The 17,289-nt window shown below is 35.5% G+C and overlaps 1 long non-coding RNA gene across 2 annotated transcripts in view; it reads right to left on the bottom strand.

Moving 5' to 3' along the window:
- Window positions 1-1,299: 1,299 nt before the first annotated feature.
- LOC137202793 (uncharacterized) overlaps window positions 1,300-17,289 on the bottom strand; it is a 37,334-nt gene continuing 21,344 nt past the window's right edge. For both annotated transcript variants that reach the window (XR_010932788.1, XR_010932789.1), the window contains one exon: window positions 1,300-1,397. This is a non-coding gene — a long non-coding RNA (uncharacterized lncRNA). The remainder of the gene's footprint in view (window positions 1,398-17,289) is intronic.

Here is a 17,289-nt window from a genome sequence, read left to right as displayed (position 1 = left end):
CAAGTAATCCAGGTACAAAGAGTTTAATGTGGGAATTATTGGCTTACACATGTCTTGGAAGAACCAGAGAACAAAGGTCAGGAAGTTCAAATCTGAAGATCTCAGCCTGAAACATGACAGTAGGTGGTTCACAAGAACTCTGGTGAAAGCCACTATGAATCCCATGTTTGCAACTGCCTCAGAGAATAATGGCCTCTCTTTCTCTTCAACCCTATAAATCTCATGTCAGTGCTTTTTACTGGCAAATTCTGACTAGGAGTGGTAGCCCATGGCTTCTGCTCCTCAATAAAAGGATAGAGAAGTGATGCCAGGTGAACCGTCCAATTTATGAAGATGAGCATTACTGTAAAGAGCATATAGGTTTTTTTAATGTGATGAATTATATTATTGGGTTTTCTAATAGTAAACCATGTTTGAAATAAAACCTACCTCATCATGGTATGTTTTTTAATATACTGTCAAATTTAATTTAAAACTTTTATTTAGCTGGGATATTGTGTTATATTTATGAGAGAGTTCTGCAGTTGTATTGTGGTATCTTTGTCCTATTTTGCTACTGAGATTATATTTGCTTTATAAAATGAATTGGGAAGGTTGTCATCTTTTTCTGTATTCTGAAAGAATTTAAATATGGGAATTACCTATTGTTTGATAGTTAGAAATAACTCACAAACACTTCTGGGTCCAATACCTTTTTTAATCCCCATTTTCCCCCAATTTTATGAGTAAATATTGATCTGTGCTCTTCTCAATTTAACCAATAGAAAAAAATAAACTTTCTAAAGCTAAAGAAACATACATTTGTAATGGAAATAGTTTAATAACTGAATTGGGACAAATTAATATAAAAGTACTAATACTTAGACATATTAGGGTGAAAATTTAAAATTTCAAAGGCAAAAAATATTCTACAACATGGCAGCCAATTAACAGAGATTACCCTTAAAGCAGTAAAAATCATATTGGCCTTGGGCTTGAATATAAATTTAAAAGAAAGAAAACAAAGTATCCTTCTGAGAGAAAGGTTTTTTACCCAAAAGTTCTAAACTCAGCTAAATTGTTCGTTACATATGAATCAACAGAAAGACATTCTCATATATGCAAAGGCTCAGAAAGAATACCACCCAAATATTCTTAAAGAAAAAATTTTCAAAGATAAGCCTCTAGCCAATGGGAAATGCCTCAAAATAAACAACAAAAGAGATAACACAAACAACAAAAGAGAGGAGAAATGATAATAAAAAAGAATCAAGAGGAGCATCAACGGCAGTTCTGCAATGAGTAAATTTAAACATTTGGGGACTTCCCTGGCATCCAGTGGTTAAGACTCCGCGCTTCCAATACAGGCGATGTTGGTTCGATCCGGGAACTAAGATCACATGTGCTGCACATTGTTGCTGAAAAAAAAAAAGAGCAAATGTATAAAAAAACAAATAAATTTAAACATTTGTTGGAATTACTGATGCAAACCCAATGCAAATGTCAAAACATTCTTAAGAGAGGTCTAATATAAAATATTTTCTAAGATTAAGGGTTATCGTTAATAGAATTTAAAACAGTGTAGCAACACAAAGATTTTTAAAAGGTTTATAAGTCATATGAGATTGGATATGAGGCAATTTGTTTTTTCAGTCACTGTTGGTAAAAGTAAATCTAATCACTTAATAAGATAGTTTCATAACACATTCTAGAATTTTTCTAAATGCATACCTTATGACCCAGTATTTCCAAAATTAGAATTCATTATGGAATTAAACAGCATGCAAAGATTTATATACAAAAGTGGTCTCCTCTCTTGTTTATAACAGAAAAAAACATAGATGTATCATCTTCTCTTCCACGGCTTTGTCTTTCTATCCTTTTTCTCTAAATACTAATTTTATTTTCTGCAATGTTGCTTCTTTTCTTATGGAGACAGAAAAACTGTTGAATTGTAGATTTATTAAATTTTCTCTTTTCTAATTCAATCACTTTAAAGTTTGGTCCTTTTTTTTAGAGATTACCTCCCTTTGTCTCAATTTATAGACTTGCTCTCTGATCTTTCCTCTGTTATTTTATAGATATTAGGTTCTCTTGAATTTTATTTAAAATGCAGATGAAATGTCATTTTCTTCCATATGGCTCCACTTATATTATAACCAATAGAAATCCTTGGAATTTTATGACAGGTGAATGGTATTCCTTCATAGATACCAGTGCTGATACTGTGATTAAACATTTTGCATCTTAAAAGGAAGATATTATAAGAGGAGTTAGATGTTGTGCCCATATTTCCATGTAAGCAGAGAATGCCCTTTGAATGGTGCTATATATACCAGTGATAGCAGTGGGATGACTCCAGCAGCAATGTGAAAAACAGGTAAGAGAGATGCTCACATCTCAGACAGGGGAACTACTTAGGAGGATATAAAAATACTCTGGGGGAAAAAAGATAATGAGGGTACACACCATACCTATTTCAATGGAATTGAGAAGAGAGGGTCAATCTGAGAAATATTTAATTGATACTAATAACAAACATGGTGGTTTATTCATGTGGGAATTGAGAGAGAGAAAGGACAGAATAGAGAATTATTCAGAAATACTACCTTGGATGGCTGGGTTAAGGATTGCTAACTGAGACAGGAAATAAAGGGGGAAAATCAGACTTCTAGAGTTAAGACAATAATTTCAGTTTGGAATTTACTGAGTTGGGAATATTTAGGGGAAAAACAAGTGTAAATGCCAAGTAGACAATTTAAAAAATGGAGCTGGATCTCAAGTTTTTGAAGGTGGAGATATGGATTTGAGCATTATTAATAGACTGTAATTTAAAAAACAACTCTGAATCAGATTCCCCAAGAAGAAGGTATAGCAAGGAGAAAAGGTTGAAGATAGAAAACAGAAGGACATCAATATTTAAGGAATGCTTAGAAGAAAATCTAGTGAAGGGGGCTGAGAAGGAACAACTCAGTAATAAGATTAGAACCAGGGGAGTGTAGTGTCACAAAAACCATAATAGGAGAAAAAAATAATTTTTTAAGCTATCCTAACTTAGAGAAAAATTTTAAAGTAAAGAACGGTTAAAGAGGGAATTCCCTGGCGGTCCAGTGGTCAGGACTCCGTGCTTTCACTGCCAAGGGCCTGGGTTTGATCCCTGGTTGGGGAACTAAGATCCTACAGGCCATGTGGCGTGACAATAAATAAATAAATAAATAAATAAATAAATAAATAAATAGATAAATAAATAAAAGAAAAAAGGTTTTAAAAAGAATGGTCAAAGAATCAAGGGACTAGAGCCATTACAGAAGGTAAAGATTGAAGAGGGGGCTTCCCTGGTGGTGCAGTGGTTGAGAGTCCTCCTGTTGATGTAGGGGACACGGGTTCGTGCCCCAGTCCGGGAGGGTCCCACATGCCGCGGGGCGGCTGGGCCCGTGAGCCATGGCCGCTGAGCCTGCGCGTCCGGAGCCTGTGCTCCGCAAGGGGAGAGGCCACAACAGTGAGAGGCCTGTGTACCGCAAAAAAAAAAAAAAAAAAAAAAAAAAAAAAAAAAGATTGAAGAGGGCCCTGAGAGATGGTGATCCTGTCATTGGTAGTGTTGTAGAGCTAGATCTTGGAAATGTTGTGTGGAGACTATGAGATGTTGTAGCAGATTGAATAGTAACAAAAAGCTGAGGAAGCTTGTTTGAAAAAGGAAAGGAAGACATAGCTTTTAAATACGTATTCAACAGTTCCCTATCTTTTTTCCTGTTCAATTTTATGTAAATTTTACTAAGGTATAAATTCAGGACAGTGTACAAATCATAAGATTATAGCTCAGTGAATATTCACAAAGTGAACATATGCGTGTAACCAACATGCAGGTCAAGAGACAAACTAGCAGAATCTCAAAGGCCTCTTTTGTGTTCCCTTCTTTTCTCTACCCATCCCTCATTTCCACCAATATTAACATCATCTTGACATCCAACACACCATAAATCAGGTATGTTGTCTCTGTACTTCCCTATATTTTAAAATAAAATGTAACTAATCTAATGTAACATTTTTCAATAATTCAGGCTAGTTATTATGAATATAAATTATAGGATAAGGCAGTAGTCTTATTGGCCTCCACATCCCCAGACCCTGGCAGAGGGCCTGAAGCATCATAGGTGCTACTAAATTAATTGATTGAAAGAATAAGCCTTCACAATCTGTTGTCATGCTTCTCACCCTTCTACTCCCCAGACTTTATTTGACATTCTCAAGGCCATTGCAACTGCTCTGGATTGAAATCATTCTCTTACTACAGCGTATGAAAAAAAGTGGAGGAGTATGGCAGGAAAAATTGCTTTTTCAAAGAATTAAAACTATTCATTTATTTCTAGTTGAGATATTTTAAGCTTGCCTCTTCCTTCAGTGTTTGTATCACGTCCTGTTCATTATTTCTAGCTCTGCTCAAGACTGTGTCTTAACAACCTTCTCAAAAAGTCTCTCAATTCTACAACTCGTTAGCAAAATCCCGGACTCATTTTTCTACTTCAGGCTCTTTTATAGCTTTACTAAATGTAGCTGCTGTTAAGACTTATTTTATTCCTTAAATCATAAAGATATATCCTAAAATCATATAGCTCTATCTATAACTCCAAACATTTATATATTTGTATTGTAAAATACATTTGTTTGTAGTGAAAAACAGCTGAGGGGATATCTGATTAAAAAGCAACTATCATTGATTTCATATGGCTCTGTTAATTGCCTGCCATTCCTTCCATATATTTTTTATTTAATTTGATCTGATACCATTAAAATATTAACCTCAAGGAAACTTACAGGGATTCAAACACTTAAGATTAAAACCATAAGTTAAAGCTGCTTCTTTGCCCATACTCTCCACGCTTGTTTCTAACAAAAGCAAAGATTAAATGGAATCCTTTCTTACATTTGGGTAGTGCATTTAACTCACTTTGCCTGAACTGTATGTCCATTACGACAAAGCACCAAGATTACTTTCATGAATGAGTATAAAGATACATTCTTTTTTTTCAGTTCAGGAAAAAAATTCAAATCCTTTATTGTAATAGCTAGGTTGTGTTCCTATATCAAAAGCTCATTTGTGTACATAGGGGCTTCTGTTATCAAAAACAAAGCAGGACACTGTTGTTATAAAGTATGATTTTTGTTATAGTGAGCTATAAGGAGAAAAAAATTCAGATATGAAATACCCCATAGCTCTAGGACTTTTCAAATTGCAAATATTTTATATGAAAGAATACCAACTGATAGTCATAGATATTCTAAAGTATTTATTATTTTAATCTTATCTACTTTAATTTGCACAGAAAACACAGATATAACTGATTATTGAAGCAAGTATAAAAGCACAAAAGTCAAGAAATATAGAAGGAGAAAGGGCAAGAAAAGAAATTTGGTTGAACCAGAAAGCCTGAACTCAGGATAACTACCAATTTAACAAAAAAATTAGCTTTAACCTTCTTGGTAATCAAGCCCCCCCCCCCAAAAAAAAGAATATATGAGTTGCACAAGTTTCTTAATATAATAAAAAGAATCATACTAGTTAGAAAAACTTCTTCCCTGATTTAAACTCTAAAACAAGCTAGGTATATGGGTGCATCTTCATATTGAACATACAGAACAAAATCACAGTTATTTTTAAAAACAGAGATTTTATAAAAGTTTTGAAATATTGAGCACATTATGGGAGTTTATACTGCTATATGTAAAAGTAAGTTGTGGTACTTTCAAGGCAAATACAAACTTTATTAACTGGATTTTCATGTCAGTTTTAAACTACCAACATTTAATATCTTTAAACATTTCTACATTGGCAAAACTTTTCTTAAACGGCAAAAATTCAAAGGTAAAGTTATTCAAGGAGGAAAGAAGCAAGGAATTGACATTAAAATTTGTTGACTACAGCATCCTTGTAATTTTTTGGTTACCTTTCCCTGTTTATGATGCATGAAGCTATGAATAATTTAGAAAATTATTCTAAATGATTTAGAATGTGTACAGCAAAAATAGGACCCATATTTCCTGTTCAGTCTCCTCATTTTTTACACAGAACATCCCCTTAATCTTTTCAAATATGTGGTTTCATAGTCTACAATAATCTCAAATATTTTTATCAACACAATAAACACTTGATATTTACAACATGGGCTGAATACTAGATATTTCTTTCTGGATAAATAGAGACCCATATCTAATTATTCATCTATCCTCTTTTGTTAAACTGCTTTAGGTACATTAATTTTAAAACTATTTCTGTGAGGAAAATATTTTATTCAAGAAAGTAGATATAGGAGATAGCAATGTTTTCTTCCTTATATATAAATAATGTTTTTATTTCCTTGTTGTCCTGCTACTTATTTATATATTTTCTACACTTTTCACTTTCATCACAAGCTGCTACAACAGAATCTGAGAACACAAGATTCTTAAGTCCAAAACATTGCAAAAGAAAAAGAAACGGTACTTATAAACTACGTGGGGTGCTGCAAACTCCTGGCAATTAATTTCAATTAAGTTATTTACAAGGTGTGCCACTACTAACTTGTGCCCAGATGTTTCAGTTGGCAAAATGTGATGGCCACCAATGTAGTCAATTTCAGTATGGAATTTTCACACTGAATTCACAGCACCTTCGTAACATTAGTACATGATGTCATCACCCTTTGCCTCATCATAACCATAAAAATGCCAATACGAGTTGCAACAAATTACTGCAGGCAATTGCTGAGTTCTAGCGATGTTGTAGTGAACACCTGGACTGGCTCGGAATCTAGCAGCTTTCAAAGTTTCGTTACCAGATGTTTGTGGAACAACTTATGTATGTATGGAAAACATACACTTTTTTTTTCATTTGCATGAACGATTACCAGATCTTTGGAAGTAGTGGAAACACATGTTTCATGAAAAAAAGTTAGCTAATAACAATTTTTTAGAGAAATATTTTTATTAAAGTCAGCACGGTTAGTCTTAAACACTCTGAATTGAATCTGCATAATCATGTTTATATGCAATTATTTGTTCACATAATAAAACACATCTTCACAAATTAGGTAAGTGGCTTAGTGGATTATATATACCTTTCTTTGGTGAAGAAAAAAAGAATTTAGGAAAGTTTCATTAATATTAAAATAAAAATCATCTTTCTGTCTGATTTTGATATTTTTGTATTTTTAGAATAATATCCATTTAATAATTGTCTTCCTTTTCTTAAATATCCTATGTCTTCCTAGAAGAAGACAGAGACTGTTTAAAATTGTCTGTATTTGTTTATTTTGCCACTAGTTTAAGATAATATTAACTTTCAGTGCATTTTAGGAAAATTTCACTTTGTTATTCAAATAATAAGTAGACTTAGAAAAACACTTTTCTGTATCATTTCAAAATATATTCTACACCCATAATGAGAATAAGAATAGGAAGAAAACCATCACTAATTTTTTGATGGCTCTATTTCTTAGAGGATTCTAAGTCCAAAGAAAGTGATGATATTTGATTTTTTAACTAACTGAAATACTAGTCCTATTAAAACCAACAGGTCTCCCCTTTATTAAAGTTAAACTATTGTTCCCATTGTAATTCACTATTTTATATAAGGACCTGAAATAGACTACATTTTCCTCCCTCTGGGCAACTGCAAGAAGTTGTTAAAACTATTAACAGCTGTCTGGTAACTGTTAGATTTTCAGTGATTTCATTTAGTTCAAAAGACCTCTAAATTTAACCAGGTGTTAAATATATTAAGTCCTGGATAATATCAAAGGATATTCTATTAGGGATGCATTTCAGGATTTGATGAATACATTATGTCCATAAAGGCCCACGTATAAGAAAATATATTTCTGCTACTCACTAAACAAGCAGGTAAGTAAATGTCTGAAACAAAAACAAAAGCAAAAACAAAAAATCCTCCTGAACTTTTTAAGAAGCAACTATTTCAACACCTTTACTGAGAAATGAGAATTACACATGCCATTAAAACAGACCTGTTCACTATCAGGGTATAAACTGAATCAAGTGCCAGAAGCAAACGTACATTAATAGGCTGGAGAGTAAATTTGAAATGAAAAACCCCTTTGCAGCTTTAACACTTAGGAGATGGATACACATCACTCTTTGCACTGCTGTGAAGTTCACGGTGGTCCTGGGGTGCTACCCTGATGATTTAGCTTGACTTTCCTTCCTGTATGTCCAGGAATCCCTCCTCATCTCCCGGGAGTCATTCTGAGCTGGAGGTGGTGCTGCAAGCAGGCGCCTCCAGGGCATCCCTAGGGAGGCGCGGACCAGAGACACACTGAGAGTCACTGTGGAGCCCACGTTTTCTCATTCCTTGTTTGTTGTAAGACCTGGGCCCAAGAGAGTGCACAAGAATGCCACGTGAATATAGTCCCCTATGTTTTGTTAAGAAAATGTAAATGTTTCACTGTTGCATTTTTAACCTGAAATGATCCTGAAAGTTTAATCTTGACCCGTAGGCAAAATAACAGAGTACCTCTTAATGCCTATTTTAAAAATAAGCTGCAATTTGTTTTTAGTCCTTGGGACATTTTTACACTCTCATTAAATAAAAGAAATAATCACAAAGGAAATTAAACCACAAAGAAAATATGTTAAAGCCATGTTTAGCATCTGACCTAAATATATAAAACAAAGGAAATACATGACTGTGGTTAAGACTTGGTCTTTAACCCGTCTATTGCATTTACAGCACGTGGTAACATGGTAACAATATGTCAAAAAGATTCTTAAGCTGTATTTACTCAAAACAACATATTTGGAAGAAGAGTGAAAAATTCACGGAATTATTCCAATGTTTATGCACTTGAAGTAAAGCTTCCAGTTTTTTAGGAGTATCAGTAGTGTTAGAAAGGTCAGAATTGATGATTTGGGGATGTTTACTACTTATGTCTCCTCCGTATGCAAATATAATTTCCAGTGAAATAACTGAACATCCATGGGTAGTACAAGTCACTTAGGTCAGCACACCATGAAGCTCTAGTGTCCACAGGCAATCTGGTCAAAATGATTCCCAGTCCAACTTCCCCATCCTTATATTCCCCAAAGAATGAAACAGTTAAAGGAGTTCAGCACTGGTACCCAAAAAATCTTTCAGTAGTCTGAATTCTCTTTATATGTTAGAGGTAATACACCACATTTTTCCACTGCTTCCTTTGATATCCTTAAGCCCACATATTAATGAAGGCAAGCAAACAAGAGCAACACTCAGAATCTTTGTTTTATCCCTAAGGGGTCATCCTGACATGCTCGGTCTGAGACCCAGGCTTTGCCCACTGCATGATTTTATCACCTCAAATTGAAACTTCAGGATTTTAGCCATCCCAAAAATTTAGTCCAGTTCAACTTGCAAGTAGTCATGTATAGATTAGATCATATGATAAAGTAGAAATTATTCATTGGCAATTAAGTTTTTCACATAATAAAAAGATGAACACCATATTTTTATTATTGCTAGAGGCATTGCCCAGTAGGTATATTTATATAGTACATTGCCCTGCAGATGCATATTTAGGATTTCTAAATGTCCAGTATGTTCTATATAATCTAAGCGAATCAGGTGGTTAAGGATCCTTGTCATGCATTGGAGAGTGGTTGAAGAAATCCATTCTGGTGGGAAGATACAATCCTGTCTAAGACAGCACATTGGGCCTACTCCAAGGAGCTAATGTAAGAAGTGGAGTTCTGCTATCCTCTTGGCATGAATCTTAAAGAAATTTATAAATGTGTCTTTGGAAAGTCTGTTTTTGTTGAAGCAGCATTTTGATAATATCCTAACTTTTCCCCTTTGTGAAGATCTTTCTTTACATGTATTTGCTTAATTGCATTTCAGCTTTCTCTACTAGGTTCAGATGAGTTGATTATTTGGGGAGTATTTAGTATCAAAAATAACTAGGAAATTTACAACTGGAATAGAAGAAAGAAAAATTGAGTTGTTTGTTTAAATACTTTTATCATGATTAAATTTGGCCCTTATTTGAAGGTGCCCTTAAAAACTGCATCAACAAACTAGTATATATAGGATGGATAAACAACAAGGTCCTACTGTCTAGCACAGGAAACTATATTCAATAACCTGTGATAAACCATAATGGAAAAGAATATGAAACAGAATATATATATATTCATAACTAAGTCACTTTGCTGTACAACAGAAATTAACAAAACATTGTAAATCAACTATACTTCTATAAAATTAAAAAAAAATGTTTTTAAACTGCATCAAAGCAAGCAGGAGCCTGACAGCTGAACACAATGCGTCCATGTAGATGGAGAGTTAGCCTGCCTAGAAAGAAGCCATTGTGCTATATCGTGATTGGGAAGTGCCTCACCGTGGTAGGGTTTAGTTAGCATCTGCGCCAAAACCTTCACTCACCAGCTATTGAAGTTCTGAGAGACAACCCACAGAGCAGCTCAGGGACAAAATTAGATGGGAGTTTCCTACCCCTTAATTAAATTTCAACTGCTTTCTACAGTGACAGGGCTCCAATTAGAGAACGAGTTCAGAGAAAGTCTAACATAGTTACCTGTGGCTGTATCATAAGTTTTAATGCAACCCAGGGTGTGGAGAGTACAACCTTAAGTGAGCCTTCTTTATCTGTCTTAACAGTGACAAATTTAACTCAGATAAATCATAAAGCCTGGAGGGAAAGTTTCTTTTCTTTGTTGAGTTTTTTCCTAAGTGGTTTAATCCACATATATGAATCACACATAAATACAGTTCTTGGGGAGACGATTTCCCTTTGTTCCACATGAAGTATATTTCCCACAAAAGCCATCCGCAAAATCTGGTTCTAAGATTTTCACAAACTTGACAAATACTAACACCATATAATGCTGGCATGCTATCAGCATTTCCTATATATATATCTACTTATATATGTAGGTATATATATTATTTTCAAATAATAGTAAAGATACTAGAAAAGAATAGTAGTGCACTTCGTGATGATCTTTGTGAGATTTCCAAATTCTCAAAGTCTCAAACCTTCTCAAAGCAGAAGACATAATGATTTCTTTAAAATGTCACTAAAAATCTGTTCCCCTGTCTCTCTATTTAAAATGAGTATGGCCCATCCATTTTAAGTCAGCATTTTCAAAAAGGATCAACTGAAACTTGAACGGGCAGAAGGAAAAATGTTTCCACTTCTACCAGACTTAAAAGAAGTTGGGCATCTTTTCATATTTTTCTTGTTAGCATTGTAATACAAAACATCTGTAATAATTTAGTAAATTAAATACATTAAAACAACAAATAAAAGCTGTAATGAATAAAATACAGAAGACCCCATGCAGCTGCCTGTTCTTTTCTTGACAAGCTGCATGGTTAAGTAGCTAGAGACATGAGTAACTGTGCAGGCAGGAAATACACTGGCGAGCAGGACAGAGAGCTGCCCTGTGTTCACGTGAAAACTAGCTTTGACTGATTTCATCACCTTTGTAACAGAATGCCATATTCTGCCATTTCTCTCCAATTCTTTTCCTGTCTGTGGAAACAGTAATCTCATAACTTCTTTTTCCTTTATCATTCTTGTCTAATCCCATTTTCTCTTACCTGCCAGTTCTCTTTTCTATATCTTTCCATCATCAGAACTACTACGTTTATCCAAACTGTTATCTCCTACCTAGATTACTGAGAAGGTTTTGAGCTCATATCTCTCTCTTCATTCAAGTTTAGCCATTATATAGAAGTCAAGTGCCTTGTCTCAAGTAATGCAAATAATTCTCAAAAAATAACTTAGAGTGACAGACAAATGCTTAATGGAGAAAATCTAAATTCTTTGACCTCATTACTTATGGGCCTCTATCACCAAGTCCTTCTGAAATTATCCCTTTTCAGCTATTAGAATTCTACCAATAGAGTCTCTTATTTCATACAGACCACCTTCTATTACATACCTATTTCAATCACACACATTCATGGCTCACATCTCTTGGCCATTGTATGAGCTGATCTACCAAGAATGAATGAATGCCCACTTCCTTCATCATGACAGTCGACATCTGGGGGCTGCAAACTCAGATGTCTTCAGGAGCAGGGCAGGTAGCATACTCATGATAGAGTAAATGAGGGGACAAAACACGAAGGAGGGAGGACCTTCAAGATGGTGGAGGAGTAAGACATGGAGATCAGCTTCTTCCCCACAAATAAATAAAAATTACATCTACATGTGCAACAGCTCCTACAGAACACCTACTGAATGCTGGCAGAAGACATCAGGTTTCCCAAAAGGCAAGAAAATCCCCAAGTACCTGGTCATGGCTGACAGGGTCTTGGTGCTCTGGCTGGGTGTCAGGCCTGAGCCTCTGAGGTGGGAGAGCCGAGTTCAGGACATTGGACCACCGGAGACCTCCCAGCCCCACGTAAAATCAATTGGTGAGAGCTCTCCCAGAGATCACCATCTCAATGCTAAGTGCCAATTCCACTCAACAACCAGAAGACTCCAGTGCTGGACACTCCATGCCACACAACTAGTAAGACAGGAACACAACCCCACACATTAGCAGAGAGGCTGGCTAAAATAATAATAAGGTCACAGACACCCCAAAACACAGCACCAGATGTGGTCCTGCCCACCAGAAACACAAGATCCAGCCTCATCCACCAGAACACAGGCACCAGTCCCCTCCACCATGAAGCCAACACCACCCACTGAACTAACCTTACCCACTGGGGGCAGACATCAAAAACAATGGGAACTACAAACCTGCAGCCTGCAGAAAGGAGCCTCAAACACAGTAAGTTAAGCAAAATGAGAAGACAGAGAAATATGCAGCAGATGAAGGAGCAAAGTAAAAACCTACCAGACCAAACAAATGAAGAGGAAATAGGCAGTCTACCTGAAAAAGAATTCAGAGTAGTGATAGTAAAGATGATCCTAATCTTGTAAATAGAATGGAGAAAGTACAAGGAATGTTTAACAAGGATCTAGAAGAACTAAAGAGCAAACAAACAATGATGAACAACACAATAAATGAAATTAAAAATTCTCTAGAAAGAATCAATAGCAAAATAACTGAGGCAGAAGAATGGATAAGTGACCTGGAAGATAAAATAGTGGAAATAACTACTGTAGAGCAGAATAAAGAAAAAAGAAGGAAAAAAATTGAGGACAGTCTCAGAGACCTCTGGGACAACATTAAACATATCAACATTCGAATTATAGGGGTCCCAGAAGAAGAATAAAATAAGAAAGGGACTGAGAAAATATTGGAAGAGATTAAAGTTGAAAACTTCCCTGATATGGGAAAGGAAATAATCAGATCCAGGAAGTGCAGTGAGTCCATACAGGATAAAACCCAAGGAGAAACACATGGGGACAGATATTAATCACACAAACAAAAATTAAATACAGAGAAAAAATATTAAAAGTGGCAAGGGAAAAGCAACAAATAACATACAAGGGAATCCCCATAAGGTTAACAGCTGATCTTTCAGCAGAAACTCTGCAAGCCAGAAGGGAGTGGCAGGGCATTTTTAAAGTGATGAAAGGGAAAAAACCTACAACCAAGATTACTCTACCCAGCAAGGATCTCATTCAGATTTGGCAGAGAAATTAAAACCTTTACAGACAAGCAAAAGCTAAGGGAATTTAGCACCAACAAACACAGCTTTACAAGAAAGGCTGAAGGAACTTCTTGAGGCAGGAATCACAAGAGAAGGAAAAGAAGACCTACAATAACAAACTCAAAACAATTAAGAAAATGGTAATAAGAAAATACATGTTGATAATTACCTTAAATGTAAATGGATTAAATGCTCCAACCAAAAGACATAGACTGGCTGAATAGATACACAAACAGGACCTGTACATATGCTGTCTACAAGATACCCACTTCAGACCTAGGGACACATACAGACTGAAAGTGAGGGGTTGGAAAAAGATACTCCATCCAAATGGAAATCAAAAGAAAGCTGGAGTAGCAATTCTCATATCAGACAAAATAGACTTTAAAATAAAGACTACTACAAGAGACAAGGAAGGACACTACATAATGATCAAGGGATCAATCCAAGAAGAAGATATAACAATTGTAAATATTTATACACCCAACATAGAAGCACCTCAATACATAAGTCAAAGGATTACAGCCATAAAAGGGGAAGTCGACAGTAACACAATCAAAGTAGGGGACCTTAACACCCCACTTTCGCCAATGGACAGATCATCCAAAATGAAAATAAATAAGAAAACACAAGCTCTAAATGACACATAAAAAAGATGGACTTAATTGATATTTATAGGACATTTCATCCAAAAACAACAGAATACACTTTCTTCTCAAGTGCTCATGGAACACTCTGCAGGATAGATCATATCTTGGGTCACAAATCAAACCCTGGTAAATTTAAGAAAATTGAAATCCTATGAAGTATCTTTTCCGACCACAACGCTATGAGACTAGATATCAATTACAGGAAAAAAACTGTAAAAATACAAACACACGGAGGCTAAATGATACACTACAAATAACCAAGATATCACTGAAGAATTCAAAGAGGAAATCTAAAAATACCTAGAAACAAAAGACAATGAAAACACAATGACCAAAAACCTATGGGAGCAGCAAAAGCAGTTCTAAGAGGGAAATTTATAGCAATACAAACATACCTCAAGAAACAAGGAACATCTCAAATAAACAACCTAACCTTACACCTAAAGCAATTAGAGAAAGAAGAACAAAAAACCCCCAAAGTTATCAGAACGAAGAAAATCATAATGATCAGATCAGAAAAAAATCAATCAGAAAAAAAAAAAAAAAGAAATGAAGGACACCATAGCAAAGATCAATAAAACTAAAAGCTTGTTCTTTGACAAGATAAACAAAATTGATAAACCATTAGCCAGACTCATCAAGAAAAAAAGGGAAGAGACTCAAAACAACAGAATTAGAAAAGAAAAAGAAGTAACAACTGACACTGCAGAAATACAAAGGATCATGAGAGGTTACCACAAGAAACTATATGCCAATAAAATGGACAACATGGAAGATGGAAGAAATGGACAAGTTCCTAGAAAAGCACAACCTTCCAAGACTGAACCAGGAAGAAATAGAAAATATAAACAGACCAATCACAAGCACTGAAATTGTGATTGTGATTAAACATCTTCCAACAAACAGAAGCCCAGGACCTGATGGATTCACAGGTGAATTCTATCCAACATTTAGAGAAAAGCTAACACCCATCCTTCTCAAACTCTTCCAAAATATAGCAGAGGGAGGGACTCTTCCAAACTCATTCTACGAGGCCAGCATCACCCTGACACCAAAACCAGACAAAGATGTCACAAAGAAAGAAAACTACAGGCCAATATCACTAATGAACATAGATGCCAAAATCCTCAACAAAATACTAACAAACAGAATCCAACAGCACATTAAAAGGATCATACACCATGATCAAGTGGGGTTTATCCCAGGAATGCAAAGATTCTTCAGTATACGCAAATCATTCAATGTGATAAGCCATATTAACAAACTGAAGGAGAAAAACCATATGATTATCTCAATAGATGCAGAAAAAGCTTTCAACAACACTCAACACCCATTTATGATAAAAACTTTCCAGAGAGTAAGCATAGAGGGAACTTACCTCAACATAACAAAGGCCATATATGACAAACCCACAGCCAACATCATTCTCAATGGAAAAAAGCTGAAACCATTTCCACTAAGATCAAGAACAAGACAAGGTTGCCCACTCTCACCACTCTTATTCAACATACTTTTGGAAGTTTTAGCCACAGAAGTCAGAGAAGAAAAAGTAATAAAAGGAATACAAATCAGAAAAGAAAAAGTAAAACTGTCACTGTTGCCGATGACATGATACTATACGTAGAGAATCCTAAAGATGCCACCAGAAAACTACTAGAGCTAATCAATGAATTTGGTAAAGTTGCAGGATACAAAATTAATGCACAGAAATCTCTTGCATTCCTATAGACTAATGATAAAAATTCTGAATGAGAAATGAAGGAAACACTCCCATTTACCATTGCAACAAAAAGAATAAAATACCTAGGAATAAACCTACCAAAGGAGACAAAAGACGTGTATGTAGAAAACTATAAGACACTGATCAAAGAAGTTAAAGGTGATACAAACAGATGGAGAGATATACCATGTTCTTGGATTGGAAGAATCAACATTGTGAAAATGCCTCTACTACCCAAAGCAATCTACAGATTCAGTGCAATCCCTGTCAAACTACCAATGGCATTTTCCACAGAACTAGAACAAAAAATTTCACAATTTGTATGGAAACACAAAAGACCCCGAATAGCCAAAACAATCTTGAGAAAGAAAAATTGAGCTGGAGGAATCAGGCTCCCTGACTTCAGACTATACTACAAAGCTACAGTAATCAAGACAGTATGGTACTGGCACAAAAACAGAAACATAGATCAATGGAACAGGATAGAAAGCCTAGAGATAAACCCATGCACATATGGTCACCTTATTTTTGATGAAGGAAGCAAGAATATACAATGGGGCTTCCCTGGTGGTGCAGTGGTTGAGAGTCTGCCTGCCAATGCAGGGGACATGGGTTCCTACCTTCGGGAAGATCCCACATGCCACGGAGTGGCTAGACCCATGAGCCATGGCCACTGGGCCTGCGCGTCCCGAGCCTGTGCTCCACAACGGGAGAGGCCACAACAGTGAAAGGCCCGCGTACCACAAAAAAAAAAAATAATAAAATAAAATAAAAAGAATATACAATGGAGAAAACACAGCCTCTTCAATTAGTGGTGCTGTGAAAACTGGACAGCTACATGTAAAAGAATGAAATTAGAACACTCCCTAACACCATACACAAAAATAAGCTCAAAGTGGATTAAAGGCCTAAACGTAAGGCCAGACACTATCAAACTCTTAGAGGAAAACATAGGCAGAACACTCTATGACATAAATCACAGCAAGATCCTTTTTGACCCAACTCCTAGAGAAATGGAAATAAAAACAAAAATAAACAAATGGGACCTAATGCAATTTAAAAGCTTTTGCACAGCAAAGGAAACCATAAACAAGACACAAAAAGACAACCATCAGAATTCGAGGAAATATTTGCAGACAAAGCAACTTAAAAAAGGATTAATCTCCAAAATATACAAGCAGCTCAAGAAGCTCAGTGTCAAAAAAACAAACAACCGAATCCAAAAATGGGCAGAAAACCTAAATAAACATTTCTCCAAAGAAGATATACAGATTGACAACAAACACATGAAAGGATGCTCAACATCATTGATCATTAGAGAAATGCAAATCAAAACTACAATGGGG

Source organism: Pseudorca crassidens, chromosome 11, assembly GCF_039906515.1.
Source record: "Pseudorca crassidens isolate mPseCra1 chromosome 11, mPseCra1.hap1, whole genome shotgun sequence".
In the NCBI taxonomy this organism is placed as follows: Eukaryota; Metazoa; Chordata; class Mammalia; order Artiodactyla; family Delphinidae; genus Pseudorca; species Pseudorca crassidens.
Note: the sequence above shows the minus strand (reverse complement) of the source record. Positions and strands in the feature narration are given on the sequence as shown.